This window comes from Oncorhynchus keta, chromosome 18 (assembly GCF_023373465.1).
Source record: "Oncorhynchus keta strain PuntledgeMale-10-30-2019 chromosome 18, Oket_V2, whole genome shotgun sequence".
Taxonomy (NCBI): domain Eukaryota; kingdom Metazoa; phylum Chordata; class Actinopteri; order Salmoniformes; family Salmonidae; genus Oncorhynchus; species Oncorhynchus keta.
This window is the reverse complement of record NC_068438.1, coordinates 4713929-4734198: the sequence shown is the minus strand read 5'-3', so window position 1 is coordinate 4734198 and position 20270 is coordinate 4713929. Positions and strand designations below refer to the sequence as shown.

Below are 20270 nucleotides of genomic sequence, written 5' to 3'. Positions count from 1 at the left end.
GAGTTCAACAGACTCATCCCAATTGAGGTGGTTTGGGATGAATTGGACCACAGAGTGAAGGAAAAGCTGCCAACAAGTACTCAGCATATGTGGGAATTCCTTCAAGATTGTAGGAAAAGCATTCCAGGTGAAGCTGGTTGAGAGAATTCCAAGAGTGTGCAAAGCTGTCATCAAGGCAAAGGGTGGCTACTTTGAAGAATCTAAAATCTAAAATACTTTTTTTTGGTTCCTACATGATTCCATGTGTTATTTCAGTGTTGATGTCTTCACTATTATTGTAGAAAATAGTAAAAAATAAAGAAAAACCCTTGAATGAGTAGATGTGTCCAAACTGGTACTGTTTCTCTCAGAGTTCCGCTAGCGAGTGATCTAAATATCGAAACAACATTTGATGAAACAACAAAAAAAGGATTGCAAATGCTAAATGAATCAAAAAGATCCAATGATTTTTTTCCCGCATTTTTTCTCAATTGAGATACTTCATGCTCAAGGACACGGCGGCCATGTTGTCTGACAGGGCTCACATTTAAGACAATGGAGAGGTCCCTTTAGAGATGCATTACCTGGGCCCCCGGAACAATTCCACACAAAACAATGTTAGATTCCCTATTTGCAGAGCCTGGTGCCAGTGTTCTGATCTGATTGTGGTGTCACCACGCAGCCTATTCGATTGACTTATTCAATTTGAAGATGCAAGCAAAAACCTCTACAGAAGTCATAGGGAAGTGATCACTCTTGGTGCGGAGTGCAGTGAGGGATACATATCACCAGTGGCAGCTGTACTTTTATTAGTTCACTCTGAACCCAAACTCTTTGTAATACCGCACTGCTGAAACGTAAATGGTGAATGCACAATGTTGTTTTAGTAGCTAGTGTGCTGTTAACGTCCTTATTCTAAATGATCACAAAGGATGATACAGTTGAGGACATAGGAAGGCTGCTGTATCTTGATCTCTTATCAACTATCCAACGCAGGGTCCCCATGCAGATAAGAACCATTTCAAGGTTTCTTACCATGTTGATTTATGCCGATACAGAACACAGATTGGAGTTGATAAATTCACTTTTACAATCCAAAAACGAAGGGGGGCTAGGCACTACTCATTAGCTACTGAAAAGATAAGGTGGCTGCTGTAGGCTGAGCATTGAGAGACGAAAGGCCTTATAGTGTGCTTAAAACGCAAAACAAAAACAACGAGCGCCAGAAAGTTCTTTATGGAGGGCAATACATCAAACCCTGAGCAGAGACTACCCTCAGAGCGGCCTTTTTTTGGAGGCATGTTTCTGAAAACTAATAGTGTGGGGCTGGAGACGCATGCTAAGTGGACCGACCGACCGTCCAAGGCAAGGAGGGCAGTAACATCAGGGCCCCCGATAAACACATTCGTGGTGCCTTATTCTGTGGCTGTGTGGAGGAGAAGTACTACTTTCATCTCCAGACTTCATGGATGTCCGGTTTGAGATATTACACCTGCTGTTGCCCAGCTCCCCAGATCCACCCCTCTCAGGAACATGGCGAAGCCAAAGGGTGACCAACCCAGATGAATGCTTCTCACAGGCCACCGGTGAGTAATTACACTTTAAGGTGGGCCACACACAGGTAATGAGTCATTCCATGATCAGGCTTGCTGGCTTCCAAACTCCCCTCGCTATGCTTGTTATTAAGTTATCAGCATACTAAGTTCAGAAGAAATACTAAAACGTGCCGAGCATCTTATCCACAATCTGAATTCCAGATAATATGCTCCCTTGATATGTTTTATACAGGGTCTTAGGCAATGGAGATGAGGGACTGGTTGATATCTGGCAGGTTAACAGGGTAATTGACGTGCACCTATGCTTTGGGTCAATAGGTTGAGATTTTAAGTTGAAGAGCATCTGCATCGATTTTTGCTGTCACTAAAAGAGGGGGAAGCATGGAATGGTTTTCGTGAGAATGTCATGGGTCATTTGGGTTAAGAGGGAAAGACTTGTCTCTGTCTAAGCAGCGAGGCTGGCTGCTGATGCTTCTTCTCTGGGCCATGGAGATTGCCTCCGTCACTCTAAGCCTTTTCTCTCTGAGGTAATAATCTACCATAGCTGGAACATAACTGCATTTCATTAAGCACATTTACCCGCAATGTCAATCTGGACAATGTTCTCCACCGACCCTGATTTACAATTCTATATTATGTGGCCCCAATCACAAAGATTCGAAGGGTTTAGCCATTTTGACATATCAAAAACATTCAATTGGGGTTTAAGAACGCTCCCAGAAACGATGAACTACCCATTGGTGGATTTACGTAAGGAGCTCATGCACATCTCAAGTTCTGGACTCATTGTGTTTTCAACCGTGGGGGTTGTCTTGTTCTGCAAGCACAGCAGATGACAATGGAGATGAGACCTCAAGGCACTTGATTTGTTGTTGTTGTTGTTGTCATGGCTCAGCATCCATCATTCATCATCCTTCATTCATCATGTACAGTACAGTGTAGTCAATAGCATGTGCTTGTTTTGGCAAGTGTCACTGGGTGTAAAACGGCTTTCCCCCAGAGGAGAGTACTATAGCCGAGGGGACAGCCAGGCAGATCTAGTAACGGTGACCTTTTTCAAACCCCACTGCTGCCTTCCCATCACCGCCCGCTCCTCTCAAGCAGCCTGTGAAAATGGACATTTGGAAAAGGCCTTGACACAGCACACAGGAATTGCAGATGGACAGAAACATGGGAATAGTCTAGATTTAGCTCCTATTAGAGCCCCCCAGAACAATGATTTTATAAAAAACTAGATGAGGGAGATGGGGGTGGGGACATGAAGCCAGTTGAATGTTCCTTCTATCTGATGCTGTTGAACTTGGAAGTAATACTCAGACCCCCTTTTATTCCGTGCCCCGTATCTCCCTCCGACTCTGCATGAGAAGATAAATGAAGCACCACTTTGCGTGTAACCCGGACATTTAATTAGCTGCTCTTAAATTCAGCCTGACCCTGTTTCAACTTTGATCAGCCCGGCAGTAGTAGAGATAAGGAGCTGTCACTCAGTGTTGGGCCCATGCACAGGGTTATTCAGAGCAAATGGTCTCATCTTCATCCATTCCACAGCTCCACAATGCAGTGGGAGAAATGTTCATGCCTCGGTGCAGGCTTAAAAGGTACAATGGAGAAAGAACATTTTGTGAGCTGTGTAAAATGTCACAATGTAGACCTATACGAAACATTGCTGTGGTTATTTTAAGACTCTGACTGGTAGCTAGGCTACAGCACAGATAGCAGATGACTGTGGGCCAGGTCTGGCCATATCACCTGGTATATGTGGGCTGAATTTGGGCCATAATAATTTTGATATCTGGGAACTGCTTGCTCACTTCAATGTTACACAGCAACAGACAAAGCATCGATATGGGCACTAAAAACCCCCCTTGCCCTCCTCTCCTTCACACCCTCCACAGCCCCTATCTCATAAAACTGCAATAATAGAAATACGGAACAAAGTGGTTCGATCAATCAGGCAAGAGGACTTTGGCAGGAGCAACAGTATTTTTACTGATGGTCCCCCCCCTCCTCCATCCTAAATGGTGTTTACCAATCTCTAGCAATACCACCCTTCACCACACTCCACTGGAGCCAGATGTCACTGTAGCCTGGGCCGGCCAGGCCATGCCTCTTCCTTCCACTCCGCTCAGACTAGATCATTAAGGACTGGCAAGGTCTCTCTCTCACCCTCTCCATTTCTCTCTATCTGTCTTTGTTTTTCCCCCCTACCCCATCCCATCTCTCCTCTCTTTGCGCATCTCGAGACGGTTCATTTAAGAGATCTCTCTCCCTCTCTCGTTCTCACTGTCGAAACAAACATAAACACAAGTTGCTGGAAGTCTAATTTTACGGTCAGCGACAAGCAGATCTGCAGAGATGAAGCACATGGCACTAGATACATTTTTTTAAACATACGGTCACATATGTTGTAGAATGGGCAATAGTACATGTTTTGTAATTACAGCCTCAAAGAAACAGAAGGAATTCCAGTACGGGTTCATAAATATAAAATGTCAGAGAAAAGTTGTGAACTCGAGTCACATGATTTGGATTCGTGTTTGACTTGAGTCACAAATTTGACGACTTAAGACTTATGGACAAAATTTTGACTTGAGACCAATGACATTAAATTATCTGGCCAGGTTTTGTCAGTCATTTTGTGGTCCAGAGTCTCTGTGGATTACTCTCCACACAGCTACAGACGGTAGGCGCAGCACCCTCCTTGCAAAGGACGTGCAACAGATTGGCTAGTGAAACGCACACTCTGCCCTCTGATTGGACCAGCAAACTGTCAATCAACAAAGGTCAGGTTATGTACAGCGATAGGATTGTTTGCAGCGCAAACACCAATTCGTAGGGTGAGAGGATTGTCGGAATAAATATGCAGCTCCAATAATGTTTTGGTGAACAAGAATATGAATTGTTTACCTTGCATGCTCACCAGCGATTGGGCATCAAGCAACAATTACTAGCATAGGCCTACTGGTATTTTGGTATGTAAAAATGGTTTGAAATGTATCATTTACTTATGAAGCTTGCATTTGGAATTTGTTGTTAAAATGAATAAATTAGCCTGCTGTTGCGAAGAGCAAACATAAGCACGTCTCTCCACTTGTGCTCTCCAAACTAGGCAGTGCGGCAAATCTATCTACTCCGACAATAATTGCCACCGTTTCATCATTCCATCCCCTTGCCGTTTAATGCAACACTTAGACATTTCTGTTTCATGTATGACACGATACATTTTCATTTACAATTTCTTACCCTCTGAGTGGGTGAGATGTTTACGGTGAACATGAATGTTTGCAAGAATCATGAGGTAGACGTTCTGTTTATTTACAGTACCAGTCAAGTTTTAACACACCTACTCATTCCAGGGTTTTTCTTTATTTTTACTATTTTCTAAATTGTAGAATAATAGTGAAGACATCCAAACTATGAAATAATGCACGTGTAGTAATCCAAAAAGTGTTAAACAAATCAAAATATATTTTATATTTGAGATTCTTCAAAGTAGCCACCTTTGCCTTAATGACAGCTTTGTACACTTTTGGTATTCTCTCAACCAGCTTCATGATGTAGTCACCTGGAACGCATTACAATTAACAGGTGTGCCTTGTTAAAAGTACATTTGCGTTTGAGCCAATCAGTCGTGTTGTGACAAGGTAGGGGTGGTATACAGAGGATAGCCCTATTTGGTAAAAGACCAAGTCCATATTATGGCAAGAACAGCTCAAATAAGCAAAGAGAAACGACAGTCCATCATTACTTTAAGACATGTCAGTCAATCCGTAAAATGTCAAGAACTTTGAAAGTTTCTCAAGTGCTGTCGCAAAAACCATTAAGCGCTATGATGAAACTGGTTCTCATAAGTACCACCAAAGGAAAGGAAGACCCAGAGATACTTCTGCTGCAGATTATGTTCATTAGAGTTACCAGCCTCAGAAATGGGCAATTAACTACACCTCAGAGTTCAAGTAAAAGACACATCTCAACATCAACTGTTCAGAGGAGACTGTGTGAATCAGACCTTCATGTTCGAAATGCTGCAAAGAAACCACTACTAAAGGACACCTATAATAAGAAGAGACTTGCTTGGGCCAAGAAACACAAGCAATGGACATCAGACCGGTGGAAATCTATCCTTCGGTCTGATGACTCCAAATTTGAGATTTTTAGTTGCAACTGCCGTGTCTGACGCAGAGTAGGTAAACAGATGATCTCTGCGTGTGTGGTTTTCACCGTGAAGCATGGAGGAGGAGGTGTGATGGTGTGGGGGTGCTTTGCTGGTGACACTGTCTTGATTTATTTCGAATTCAAGGCACACTTGACCAGCATGGCTACCACAGCATTCTGCAGCGATATGCCATCCCATCTGGTTTGCGCTTAGTGGGACTATCGTTTGTTTTTCGACAGGACAATGACCCAAAACACACCTCCAAGCTGTGTAAGGGCTATTTGACCAAGAAAGAGAGTGATGGAGCGCTGCATTGTCTTGAAAGCACCATCCATCTAATGTTTATCCTTCTGGTTGTGTGTAAGAGGAGCGTACATGCCTCAGTGACCCTAGAAATAGGCAAAGTGGCCCACGCTTTGGAGTTGAATAAGATATATTATTTTTCCATGTATGAATGGTGATGGAATATCAATAGGATAATAATCATAAAAACAATGGATGTGGAAATTGCCTATTACATTGTAGAACCAGTTTATTGGTTGTAATTGCCAATTGGGTAATTGTAAGTGCTGATAGGTCCTCGATATGTCCTCGATTTGTAATGCTAAAAACAGGTTCCACTACTCTAGGCTTTACAGAGCATAACACTCTCACTTCCAACCATCGAGGAATATATCATGGCCAGCTCCAAAGGATGTCTTGTGTAATGAGAGACCTGTAACGCTCATATGGGGGGAGAGCTTCTTCAAGGCTTCAATGTGTTCTTTTATCTACCTTTTCCAGAATCAAACAGCCTACAGCATGCCTACCTGTTTGACCGCTTTCAACAACTTCAAGCCATGTCATTCACATGGTTTGACTTAGTTTTTCACCTTTTAAGCTCCTAGTGAAGCAAAGGACCTCAACGGTGCATCTCCAGTTCGTGGCAGTTTTGTTTACCCCACGTTCACATTGCAAGAGGGTGTACGCTTGTCCATTACATGGTGTATACACTGAGAGAGCGAAACGGCACAACAGTAACACAGGTCATATCATTTCAGTGGCTCTCTAACGGATTGCTCAAGGTCAACATCCCTTGAGTTCGTAGACGTTGACGACTCGTGCATTTCAGTGTATGCATGCAAGGTCATCGCATAACAATCCCTTTCACTTCATCCTGTACTAGCCTGTACTGTATGTGTCATGTACAACACAGGCAGAGCTTGGCTAGCTGGGAATCCTAAATCCAACTGCTACTCCTCCTCCTAATTTCATTTTCCGCTAGACTTGTCACAGTGTGGGACGAACCATCGACTAAACGGGGGGGAGAAACACGATTCCACTGATGAAGCTAAACAACCAGGCATCTTCGCAATTGGGCCCGCAAATATTGAGACAGCTATTTAAACAACACTGATCAAACATGAGTGAAACAAACCGAATTTCAATGGGCAATAGGACAAGCGCCAGGAAGGACAACAGAAAACTCTCAGTACAGCCCCGAATGGCACACAGATGCAACACCTGGATCAGAAGCCATGTTATGTGGCACAAGCCGAGCATCTGTCTGAAAAATGTGATTTTTGCCTGATAAGAAAATTGACAGTAACATTTAGGGAAATGGCATGCTGGGTGGAATCAGTGACACACTCAATCTCCATGACCCTCTCCGCCGTGCCCTTTCCCACTCACTCTCTTGATGAAGTGAGAGAACTTGCACACTCTGTGACCCAAAGAACTGTGAAAAAAGGTTTATAGCGGCAGTAAAAGCTGCTGATTACACAGCCTTACTCACAAGTCAATGACCTTATGCATTAATCCAAGCCTCTACAGGGGCCCAACTGGGATGATGACCGTGCAGCCATGCTGGGGGGACACCACACACACTCATGCACACGCACACGTCAGCTGTTTCTCATTCAAATGGTATTCTGAGGTTTAAAAAAAAGAAGTTTCTCTCAACATGCACAGCGCTCCTTCTGGCCAGCCCAGACTTCCCTCCAGTGATTCCTGGGTCCTTGATGCCCGTCTCACAATGCAATCTGTTACATAGCAGCAGACAAAAATCAGTGTGGCTTATCTCCAGCTCTCAGGTGCATGGATAAAGGCAGGAGACCTCAGCGGCAGACTGGACCTGATGAGTTCAGTGAACACACACTGCTGGAAAGATTCAACTCCACCCGGCTCTGTTTGCTGCACGGCTCACGCAGGAACGGATGGCGGAGGTAGCACCAGAATGCTGTTTGGTTATTGGAGCATCACTGAGAACTGTTAAATGGTAAACAATATGAAGTGTATCCATTTTAATGAAGATGATAAACTAGCCTGAGTAAAAAAACACTCTGGTGATTTAAGATCCGGTATAAAAGTGGAGGTTTATGTACACTGGAGGGATATTTTTCAGTATCTGCAGCAGAGTGATATAAGTGCACCTCATGCAAGAATGCATATGCTATGAAATTGAAATATATCTGGGCCAAAGTCAGCTAAGTAAAATTCGGTTCCCAGTGAATTTCACAGGGCCAGTACCTCATGCTTTCTGAGCAGACTTTGTATTGTTATATTTGTATTCAGACCATGCCAATGCAGCCTGTGGGAGGACTGGGGCTACTAAAAAACATATGAAAAGCATGTTATGCAGCACATTCATCTGTATTGAAATTTCATCCACAAATAAAGTATGTTCCATAAAAGAGGTTGAGTGTGTGTGTGTGTGTGTGTGTGTGTGTGTGTGTGTGTGTGTGTGTGTGTGTGTGTGTGTGTGTGTGTGTGTGTGTGTGTGTGTGTGTGTGTGTGTGTGTGTGTGCGCGTGCTCGTGCGCATGCGTCTGTCTGTGTGTACTTTTGTGTGTGCGTCTGCATGTATGAGGAAAAAGTACATAAAAACACAAGATATACCAGGCAATGCATGCTGGGTGAAAAGTTCACAGGTGAGGAAGCTAGCTCTAAAAGACTTAACAACTTTCAGTGTGATCGGCTCTACATAGCCATTGTTTGCCATCTGGAAGATACTGTATCTGCAGCTTTGGGGAAATTCAGATCCTCTTTGTGTCAATCTAAGCTTCCTTTGAATGTGGCTGTTTTTTTTCCCTGGCCCAGAACAGCAGGTAGATATTGGAGAGAGCCTCTGTATGATCCGTCGGCTGCATCATGTGATTTTCCTGTGAATAAAAATGGCTTGGCATAAAATCCTGATCTCCTGCTACACTCAGCTACGTAATCTGTGTGATTTCGGACAAAGTCCCTTTCTCAAAAAAATACTTCAGAGGCAATATTGGATCTGTCTCTTCAGACTCAAAAGGGCTTTTCACACCACTGAGCCAAACCGAGCCAAGCTGTCCTGAGCGGGTTACATTGACATTTGACCCATTTAGCAGACGCTTTTATCCAGAGCAACTAGAGTCAAGTGCCTTGCTCAAGGGGCACATTGACAGATTTTTCATCTTGTCGGCTCTGGGATTCATACCAGCGAGCATTCGGTTACTGGCCCAACCCTCTTAACCGTTAGGCTACCTGTCACCGTCAGTGGTTGGAACCGTGCTGAAAAGGAGAATGTGCAAATAAGATATGCGAGGCAGCACAGTTTGGTTTTAAGTCGGCGCGGCACTGGGAAAAGAGTAATGGCTTGTTTTGGCACCGTGCTAAAACAACAAACACAAGCAGGAAGATTCCGACAGAAACAAATGAAGTAGGAAAAGTCAAGAAGGAGAGTATCTCTAGCGCATACTGATGGTACAGTACATCTCACCCATGTTTCAACTCTGTAAAAACTGTGCTACCCTAAAAACAAATCATTTCCTTCCCTCAGGCACTTTAGAGGTGGTGCAACAGTATATTAGTCCTCCCATCCCTCCCATGCAGCTTGCTTGCAAGTCTCACGTAAACAAGAGAGCTCCTTCTTCCTAAAACATCTTCAAAGAGGTTCCTGTTACCAGGTAAGGTCCTGTCTGCGGTCCGATCTTTCTTAATTCCCCATCCTTGAAAAATGTCATGTCTGCAGCACAATTTACTGCATCAAAAGCAGCCTGGCTCTTTCTCTCAACTCCCTCTGACGCAATCATACATACAGTGCTTTTGGGAAAGTCTTGCGAAAGTCTTCGTCACATTTTGTGACGTTACAGTCTTATTCTAAATTTTTTTTATTTTTTTTTTAAATCCCCTCATCACTCTACACACATTACCTCATAAAAAGGTATTCTGACCCTTTACTCAGTACTTTGTTGAAGCACCTTTGGTAGCAATTAAAGCCTTGAGTCTTCTTGGGTATGACGCTACAAGTTTGGCACATCTGTAATTTGGGGAATTTCTCCCATTCTTCTTTGCCAATCCTCTTAATCTCTGTCAGGTTGGATGGGGAGATGTTCGATCGGGTTGAAGTCTGGGATCTGGCTGGGCCACTCAAGGAAATTCTGAGAAGCCACTACTGTGTTGTCTTGGGTGTGTGCTTAGGGTCGTTGTCTTGTTGGAAGGTGAACCTTCACCCCAGTCTGAGGTCCTGAGCACTCATGAGCAGGTTTTCATCAAAGATCTCTCTGTACTTTGCTCCTTTCATCTTTCCCTTGACTGGTCTCCCAGTCCCTACAGCTGAAAACCATCCCCACAGCATGATGCTGCCACCACTATGCTTCACCGTAGGGATGGCGCCAGGTTTCCTCCAGATGTGATGCTTGGCATTCAGGCCAAAAGAGTTCAATCTTGGTTTCATCAGACCAGAGAATCTTGTTTCTCATGGTCAGAGTCCATTAGGTGCCTTTTGGCAAACTCCAAGCGGACTGTCATGTTCCTTTTACTGAGGAGGGGTTTCTGTCTCGCCACTCTACCATAAAGGCCTGATTGGTGGAGTGCCGCAAAGATGGTTGTCCTTCTGGAAGGTTCTCACATCTCCACAGAGGAATTCTGGAGCTCTGTCAGGGTGACCATCGGGTTCTTGGTCACCTCCCTGACCAAGGCACTTCTCCCCTGATTGCTCAGTTTGGCTAGGCGGCCAGCTCTAGGAAGGGTCTTGGTGGTTCCAAACTTCTTCCATTTAAGAATGGAGGCCACTGTGTTCTTGGGGACCTTCAATGCTGCAGACATTTTTTAGTACGATTCCCCAGATCTGTGCCTCGACACAATACTGTCTCTGAGCTCTACGGACAATTCCTTTGATGGCTTGGTTTTCGCTCTGACATGCAATGTCAACTGTGGGATCTTATATACAGAGGTGTGTGCCTTTCCGAATCATGTCCAATCAATTTAATTTACCACAGGTGGATTCCAATGAAGTTCTTGTCACACCCTGACCATAGTTTGCTTTGTATGTTTCTATGTTTTGTTTGGTCAGGGTGTGATCTGAGTGGGCATTCTATGTTGTGTGTCTAGTTTGTCTGTTTCTGTGTTTGGCCTGATATGGTTCTCAATCAGAGGCAGGTGTTAGTCATTGTCTCTGATTGGGAACCATATTTTGGTAGCCTGTTTGGTGTTGGGGTTTGTGGGTGATTGTTCCTGTCTTTGTGTTTGTTAGACCAGATAGGGCTGTTTTTGTTTTTTTCACGGTTTCTTGTTTTTTGTACATTGTTCCATTTTCATCTTGATTAAAGATGTATCACAATAACCACGCTGCGTTTTGGTCCGCCTCTCCTTCAACAGAAGAACCCCGTTACAGTTCTAGAAACATCTCAAGGATGATCTATGGAAACTGAATGCTTATGTAAACACATTTTTTTTTAAATTATCTTATCTTTTTATTGTCTTTTTTATTATCTTTTAATACATTTGCAAACATTTCTAAACATGTTTTTGCTTTTTCATTATGGGGCATTGTGTCTATTTTGATGAGGAACATGTTTTATTTAATCCATTTTAGAATAAGACTAACGGAACAAAGTCGAAAAACTGAAGGGGTCTGAATACTTTACAAATGCATTATATTCAATGGGGAGTAATGGCCAGCCATCATGTAGCCCACTGTACTACACTAGACAAACAACAGTGGGACTTGACACTCCCTCTGTTGCTCCTCTACGCTTCTCCACTCCTGGGCCAAAGCCTTATCGAGGAGAGCAGGTGAGTAGCGGCTGATTACGAGACATCACGTACCTTTGATCTCTGGAGGCGTAAAGGCTCTAATCCATCTTGAAGCGGCACAGGAAGCAGATGGCGTTAAGGTAAGGTGCCCACTTAGCTCCTACACGGCTCTCCGCATCCCAAACACCACCCTCACCACTCTGCTCGGTCTCACTGCTGCTGACACGCTGCAAGACACAGGGGACAACCCAGGGATAAACAGTCTGGCTCTGACTAAACATCACTTTAGAAGCGGTAGTCGTCCATGTCACAATATCAACTGTATGTCCTCATAATATCCTCATAACATACAACGGCTGGGTCTAATCCTGAAAGCTGATTGGTTAAAAACGCATTTCAGAGAGTGTCTTTTCCACAAGTTACCACCGGCTAAATATATGACATTAAAATGCCTATTTACTCTGTTCCATCTGAAAGCCAATCCACTGTCTCATCAGTCCAGCCAGGCAATTTTATAAACTTGATCTTCACTACAAAAAGCATCTAGACATTATCTCACATTTCTTTTCGACTAACATTTAGTTTTCAACACTGGAGATTTGTATAAACCTTGCTGTCTGTCTCTCCCACATTTGCAACATTGTTTCAATACTCAAATTCGATCTCCAGCTATCCCATAGTAATGAACGTGTCGGGAGTCGGGACGAGACAGACAGACAGACAGACAGACAGACAGGCAGCGTTTCTCAGCCAGTCGAAATCAAGAATCAGCTGGCATCGTTTTTTTATGGCTAGAATATTTGAAAACTACAACGTCCCACAGTCCGTTCTTGATTTGATGTCTCTCGTGCTTGATAGGATTTCTCTCTAGAGAAATGATTTGTTGAGTTCACAAAAAATGTACTAAATGGAATTAAAGTAATTGAACCAACATCAGAAACAACATTTCAGCACTAGCCTCTGTGCATTTCCTGGATAACTTTGAAACTCATTTTCATTCTAAACTAAACTACCCTAAACTATCATTCCCCAAACTAACTAAACTATCATTCTAAACTACCTGCCCTCCAAGACACATACACCACCTGATGTCACAGGAAGGCCAAAAAGATCATCAAGGACAACAACCACCCGAGCCACTGCCTGGTCACCCCGCTATCATCCCGAAGGTGAGGTCAGTACAGGTGCATCAAAGCAGGGACCGAGAGACTGAAAAACAGCTTCTATCTCAAGGCCATCGGACTGTTAAACAGCCATCACCAACATTGAGTGGCTGCTGCCAACATACTGACTCAAGTTTCTAGCCACTTTATAATCATTTTTAATAACTACAAATTGGATGTAAAAAATGTATTAGTCACTTTCAACAATGCCACTTTATATAATGTTTACATACCCTACATTACTCATCTCATATGTATATACTGTACTCTATACCATCTACTGCATCTTGACTATGCCGTTCGGCCATCGCTCATCCATATGTTTATATGTACATATTCTTATTCATTCCTTTACACTTGTGTGTGTATAAGGTAGTTCTTGTTAAATTACTTGTTAGATATTACTGCATTTTTGGAACTAGAAACACAAGAACTTCGCTACACTCTCATTAACATCTGCTAACCATGTGTATGTGACCAATAACATTTGATTTGATTTGAAGAAAACTACGCCACAATATTGCAAACTCATTTTACGGCAAATGAGAAAGTAAATATAATTTACAAGACGGCATTAATCGAATGTCATTGCATTTAAATAGCGATGACTTTATTCAAATTCCTTAGAGAGGGACCTAATCACATAGCACTGTGGCAACAAAACAAATAACTTGTGGAACCTCGACACAGCAACACTTGTGACGTCTTCCTACGTTCATCCTTGATTAACTCTGGACTCCACTGAGAAATAACATTCCCCGGTTTACTGATTACCCTCTTCCTTTAGAAACGTCAAAGCACGATCAGAAGGAAGGCGTGCACAGTATGCCTTCAGTAGGACTATGGGAAACCTGTCAAACTGATCAATATTATATACTGTAGTTTAAGCCAAGGCTCTCCATCCCTGTTCCTGGAGAGCTACATTTCATGTAGGTTTTCGCTTCAACCCCATTTGAACCAACTTTAAGCTAACTTGAACTAACTAAGATTAAGCTTATCAACCAGCTAATTATTCGAATCAGGTGATTACGTTTGGCGCAAAAACGTACAGGATGGTAGCCAGGGCCGACCCTGGACGTTCTGCCACCCTAGGTGAAATAAAAAACTGCCACCCCCCTCCTATCCCGGCTAAACAATGTACAGCAGGTGGTCGACTATAGGTTTTCCTCAGCTACAAATCGCAGGAACAGAACATAATATCAGCCCAATTCATAGACTTATACTACAAATTAAACACAATGTTTAATTTTACATCTGATTACTTGTCCTTTGTATAACCCAACAGAAGTGCTTCCTTAAAAGCTGCCTGGGTTTAAACAAACATCTTATCTTTTCAGAAAGTGTAAAAGCTCAATTCATTCATTCAGGGACAGAACAACAAAGTCCATTTAAAAAAAAGAAAATCTCTTCGAAATAATATAGGTTGCTGCTCAGCTTCCGAATGTCATAGAGAGGAATCAATCTATCCCCACAAACATCGAAGACACGTCTTTCGCAGGCATTTTAATGCTCGTTTCTACCATAAGGAACGCTTTATATAATCTGAACACCTTTTACGTATTTATTTGAAAACATAAAGCAAACAACAGATATCCTTTTTGTCCTTTTCTTTAACAAAGGTTATGTGATACCCTCACTCAATGCAAGCCCTGATTTTAACCAAGCACACCAAGCCCTTCCCAGACACGGAGGCATTTGAGGAGTGCATTCGACAGTATTTGAGGATTTGGCTATACGGATATCTATGGATAACATAATTGTGTCTGTCAAACAGGTAGGTTTTACCAGTTATTTTCTGGAATATGAAGAATAGGCTACAATTATATATGTTATTCTATGATTATGCCCATATAGGAGGTCCTGTACCAGGCAGAAGATAATTTTACTTTAATCCCTGCATCGGAGAGTTACAATGTTGCAATCACTCTGCATCACAACTGCTTACAGTAGGTAACCGATCGCTGCAGCTGTACCTAGTCCATCTGTAAATAGCCCACCCAATCTACCTACCTCATCCCCATACTGTTTTTTTTAAATGTACTTTTCTGCTCTTTTGCACACCAGTATCTCTACTTGCACATCATCATCTGCTCATTTATCACTCGTGTTAATCTGCTAAATTGTAATTATTCGCTCCTATGGCCTATTTTTTGCCTACCTCCTCATGCCTTTTGCACACACTGTATATAGACTTTCTTTTTTCTACTGTGTTATTGGCTTGTTTATTGTTTATTCCATGTGTAACTCTGTGTTATTGTCTGTGTCACACTGCTTTGCTTTATCTTGGCCAGGTTGCAGTTGCAAATGAGAACTTGTTCTCAACTAGCCCACCTGGTTAAATAAAGGTGAAATAAACAAATAAAATAGGAAAACAAGTTTCTTACTAATAATATGCCACCTGTTATCACACATGGCACGACCCCACAATTGTTACAATTACAATAAAATAACACTTTTATTTAAGATACTTAACATATCATTTCATATTCCTGTAGAACTGTAAAAGAATAGTGATAATTTGAGCTTTGGAATCAAGTGCTTTCATAAATGCATGGTAGGCCTCATTTCGCTGGAGAAGTGTAAAATAAGCATTATGTCAATTACCCAGCCTTCACAAATTTTGTTTGTTTACATATCGAATTTGATTGCCCAACATCAGTTTCAGCATTTATTTATTTCGTGGCCCGTCTAGAGGGTTCTCTTTCCTTTGCAGTGGTGCTGCATTGCAGTCAGCAACGTTTTCTCTCGGTGGCTGTCCATGGTCCTGAAATCAAATCATCTGAGACAGAGAGAGATAGAGGGGGATGTAGTCTAATTAAATAAATAAAAATACAAAGTAAACACTTCATAGATAATTGAGTAATCTGACAAATTACTCAGTTATAGAATTAATGCGAGTGTATGATCAACGCTTACCTTTTATTCAAAGTTGACTCGCCTGGCCTTCCTGGCAGCAAAAGCTTGCACTGCTTGTTGGAGGTTGATTTCGTAAGACAACTCGTGCTCAATTGATACGGTGGAGAGTCCATTGGGTCTCTCTTGACTCATAGTAGAGCGCAGGTAGATTTTGATGAGTTTGAACTTGGAGAATGTGCGTTCTCAACTTACCACTGTCACGGCGAGTGTGAGAAGAGCTCTCAGCGGAAGCAAAGGCACTGGGATACAAGGAGGCCATTTGATGTCTGAATATGTACTCCAGTGCGTCAAGTGTTTTTGCCTCACTGTCCAGTCTCCTGCTCATCACTTCGATGTCCCTGGAATCCCGTAGGTAAGGTAACAATTCCTGACATTTAATCAGAGTAAAGGTTCCCTGTCATAGGTCAGTTAGGATCACCACTTTAGAATGTGAAATGTCAAAATAATAGTAGAGAGTGATTTATTTCAGCTTTTATTTCTTTCATCACATTCCCAGTGGGTCAAAAGTTTACATACACTCAATTAGTATTTGGTAACATTGCCTTTAAATTTTATAACTTGGGTCAAACTTTTCAGGTAGCCTTCCACAAGTGTCCCACAATAAGTTAGGTGAATTTTGGCCCATTCCTCCTGACAGAGCTGGTGTACCTGAGTCAGGTTTGTAGACCTCCTTGATCACACATGCTTTTTCAACAAATGTTCTATAGGATTGAGGTCAAGTCTTTGTGATGGCTACTCCAATACCTTGACTTTGTCCTTAAGCCATTTTGCCACAACTTTGGAAGAATGCTTGGGGTCATTGTCCATTTGGAAGACCCACTTGCGACCAAGCTCTAACTTCCTGACTGATGTCTTGATGTCTTCAATAAATATATCCACAACATTTTCCTGCCTCGTGATGCCATCTATTTTGTGAAGTGCACCAGTCCCTCCTGCAGCAAAGCACCCCCACAACAAGGTGCTGCCACCCCTGTGCTTCACGTCTGGGATGGTGTTCTTCGGCTTGCAAGCGTGCCCATTTGTCCTCCAAACATAACGATGGTCATTATGGCCCAACAGTTCTATTTTTGTTTAATCAGACCAGAGGACAAAAAGTATGATCTTTGTCCCCATGTGCAGTTGCACACCACAGTCTGGCTTTTATGGCAGTTTTGGAGCAGTGGCTTCTTCCTTACTGAGCGGCCTTTCAGGTTATGTCGATATAGGACTTGTTTGACTGTGGATATAGATACTTTTGTACCTGTGTCATCCAGCATCTTCACAAGGTCTTTAGCTGTTGTTCTGGGATTGATTTGCACTATTTGCACCAAAGTATGTTCATCTCTAGGAGACAGAATGCGTCTCCATCCTGACCGGTATGACGGCTGCATGGTCCCATTGTGTTTATACTTGCGTACTATTGTTTGTACAGATGAATGTGGTACCTTCAGGCGTTTGAAAATTGCTCCCAAGGATGAACCAGAGTTGTGGAGGTCTACAATATTTTTTCTGAGGTCTTGGATTTTTTTTTCTTCCCATGATGGCAACCAAAGAGGCACTGCGTTTGAAGGTGGGCCTTGAAATACATCCACAGGTACACCTCCACTTGATACAAAATTATGGCAATTAGCCAGAAGCTTCTAAAGCCATGACATAATTTTCTGGAATTTTCCAAGCTGTTTAAGTCAACTTAGCATACGTAAACTTCTGACCCACTGGAATTGTGATACAGTGAATAATAGTTCTGCAGGCTCTAGTTTTGCCTAATCTTGATTATTGTCTGGTCGTGTGGTCCAGTGCTGCAAGGAAAGACCTCGTTAAGCTGCAGCTGGCCCAGGACAGAGTGCCACATCTTGCTCTTCATTGTAGTCAGAGGGCTGATATAAATACTATGCATGCCAGTCTCTCTTGGCTAAGAGTTGAGGAGAGACTGACTGCATCACTTCTTCTTTTATAAGAAACATTCATGTGTTGAAAATTCCAAATAGTTTGCATAGTCAACTTAACACACAGCTCTGGCACACACACTTACCCCACCAGACATGCCACCAGGGGTCTTTTCACAGTCCACAAATTCAAGAAAGCGTACAGTATTTTATAGAGCCATTATTGCATGGAACTCCATCCCATCTCATATTGCTCAAATAAACAGCAAACTTGGTTTAAAAAAAACAGATAAAACAACACCTCACGGTACAACGCCTCTCCCCTCTCCCATCTCGTGGTGCTGAGGGGTTTCACTGTGAGTCCATCTTTTACATGCTCTTTCAGCAGGTCCCAGCGGTGTGTAGATCCGGGGGAAAAAATGTATAAATCTGTTGGATGGTGTTAAAAAAACTCAGCCGCCTCCAAGCAACACGATGCTGCATCAGAGAGAATATTCGCCCCTTGTCATACCCCTGCCCTCTCATGTTCATGCTGGCGATGCCATGTTTCTAGCCACTGTGTTTTTCCTAGCCACCGTGCTTCTACATCTGCATTGCTTGCTGTTTGGGGTTTTATGGCTGGGTTTCTATATTATAGCACTTTGTGACATCTGCTGATGTAAAAGGGCTTTATAAATACAGTTGATTGATTGATTGATGCCCGCCCGCCCCCGTTGTGTCAAGCAGTTCACTAAACTCCAGGAAGTGCTCTCTCGTGCGAACTGACCCACCATCCTTGGTTGAAACAAAACACACCACCATGGTCATCTGCTCTGTTTTGCTTTTGTCTGGTGTGCAGTCCAAAATTAAAGAAACGTATTTGGCTGCTTTTAGCTCACTGCACACTGTCTGCTGGATCTCTGCATGTCAATGATTTCCTTCTATATTGTTTTACCAAGTTAGTGCATTTTTTCACTCCTTACATGCTCCTTCATGATTCCATCAAAGATACCCAGCATTTTCACAAACTTCAGAAAGTTCCAATTATTTGGTTCATTCAGCCTGTCAGTGGTCCCACATAGCACAATGTTCTAGGTGGCCATTACGAGTATCAGGGCCATGAGTGTCTTCAGCACCGGCTGCCAGTGGAGTCTTTCGGTCAATGGCCCGTTGGGCTTGGGCATCGATAATTTGCTTGGACACCAGCCTGATCTTCTTGACACTATCTAGGTGGTCATGCCACTTCTCATGCGAGCTGAGGAGGTGGCACAGATTATTCCAGTCCCTGGTTCCATCCCTGACCAGGGCAGATTTACACTTGTGCGAAAAAAAGTTTGCAGCAACACCAGAAGGCTGGATCATTTTGCTTGGAAAAGACAAGCCATGGAGTATCCACTCTCTCCCCGTTCTACATCTTCCTATGTACTGTGCCACTGAAAACTTTCATTGACCCTCATTTCTTGGGAAATTCCCCTCCTTATCCTGATGTGGCCCAGCCTGCACTAACATGTTCCGTAAAGATCCATTCATATACAGTACCAGTCAAAAGTTTTGACACACCTACTCATTTTTCTTTATTCTACATGTATATAGATAGATAGATGTATGTACAAAAATAGTGAATACATCAACACTATGAAATAATACATATGGAATCATGTAGTAACCAAAAAAGTGTTAAACACATCTAAATATATTCTATATTTGAGATTCTTCAAAGTAGCCACTTTGTTTACATCCTGACCATATAAAGCTTTTATTTTCTATGGTGGAGTAGGTCAGGGTGTTCTAGTTTATTATTTCTATGTGTAGTCTAGTTTTTGTATTTCTATGTTGGCCTGGTATGGTTCCCAATCAGAGGCAGCTGTTTATCGTTGTCTCTGATTGGGGATCATATTTAGGTAGCCTTTTCCCACCTGTTGTTTGTGGGATCTTGCTTTATGTACTGCTGCTTTTGAGCCCTACAAGGCTGTATGTTCGTTTGTTTGTTTCTCTTTATTGTTTTGTTGCTGGTTCACATTTAAAATAAATATGATGAATCCAAATCACACTGCGCCTTGGTCTAACCATTTCGACGATCGTTACAGAAGATCCCACAAACAACCGACCAAGCAGCGTGCCCGGGAGGTAATGGCATCCTGGTTTTTGGACGAGATTAGAGAGAGACAAGGTACAAATCTGTTGTTCTGCCCCTGAACAGGCAGTTAACCCACTGTTCCTAGGCCGTCATTGAAAATAAGAATTTGTTCTTAACTGTCTTGCCTAGTAAAATAAAGGTAAAATAAAAATAAATAAAAGAACATCCTGGACTTGGGACGACATAGTGGCAGGAGAGAAGAGCCTGCCGTGGAAGCAGGCGGAAGCAGCGGAGGAGGTGCAGCGACGAGGTCAGGGAGGAAAGCCACAGAAACCCCAAGAAAAACTTTTGGGGGGTGGCACAAGGAGCAGTCGGCGAAGCTGAGGAGTGAACCAGAGCTGGTCTGGGAGAGGAAGGAGTATTTGGAGGGAAGAGAAATGTGAGAGTTGTTGAGTTGATGGAGGATGCACAGATTTGGAATAAAGGAAAGTGTTGTCAGCTCCCCGTACCTGTCCTGAGAAGTGTGTTAAAGTTCCGGAACAATTGATGCCGGCTATACACACCAGGTCTCCTATGCACCTTCACAACCCAATAC

At 42.8% G+C, this 20270-nt stretch overlaps 1 protein-coding gene across 2 annotated transcripts in view; it reads right to left on the bottom strand.

Moving 5' to 3' along the window:
• Positions 1-11880, bottom strand: part of grik4 (glutamate receptor, ionotropic, kainate 4) — a 321139-nt gene extending 309259 nt beyond the window's left edge. For both annotated transcript variants that reach the window (XM_052467210.1, XM_052467212.1), the window contains exon 1: positions 11748-11880. The gene's annotated coding sequence lies outside the window, so the exon portion shown is untranslated. The remainder of the gene's footprint in view (positions 1-11747) is intronic.
• Positions 11881-20270: the final 8390 nt, after the last annotated feature.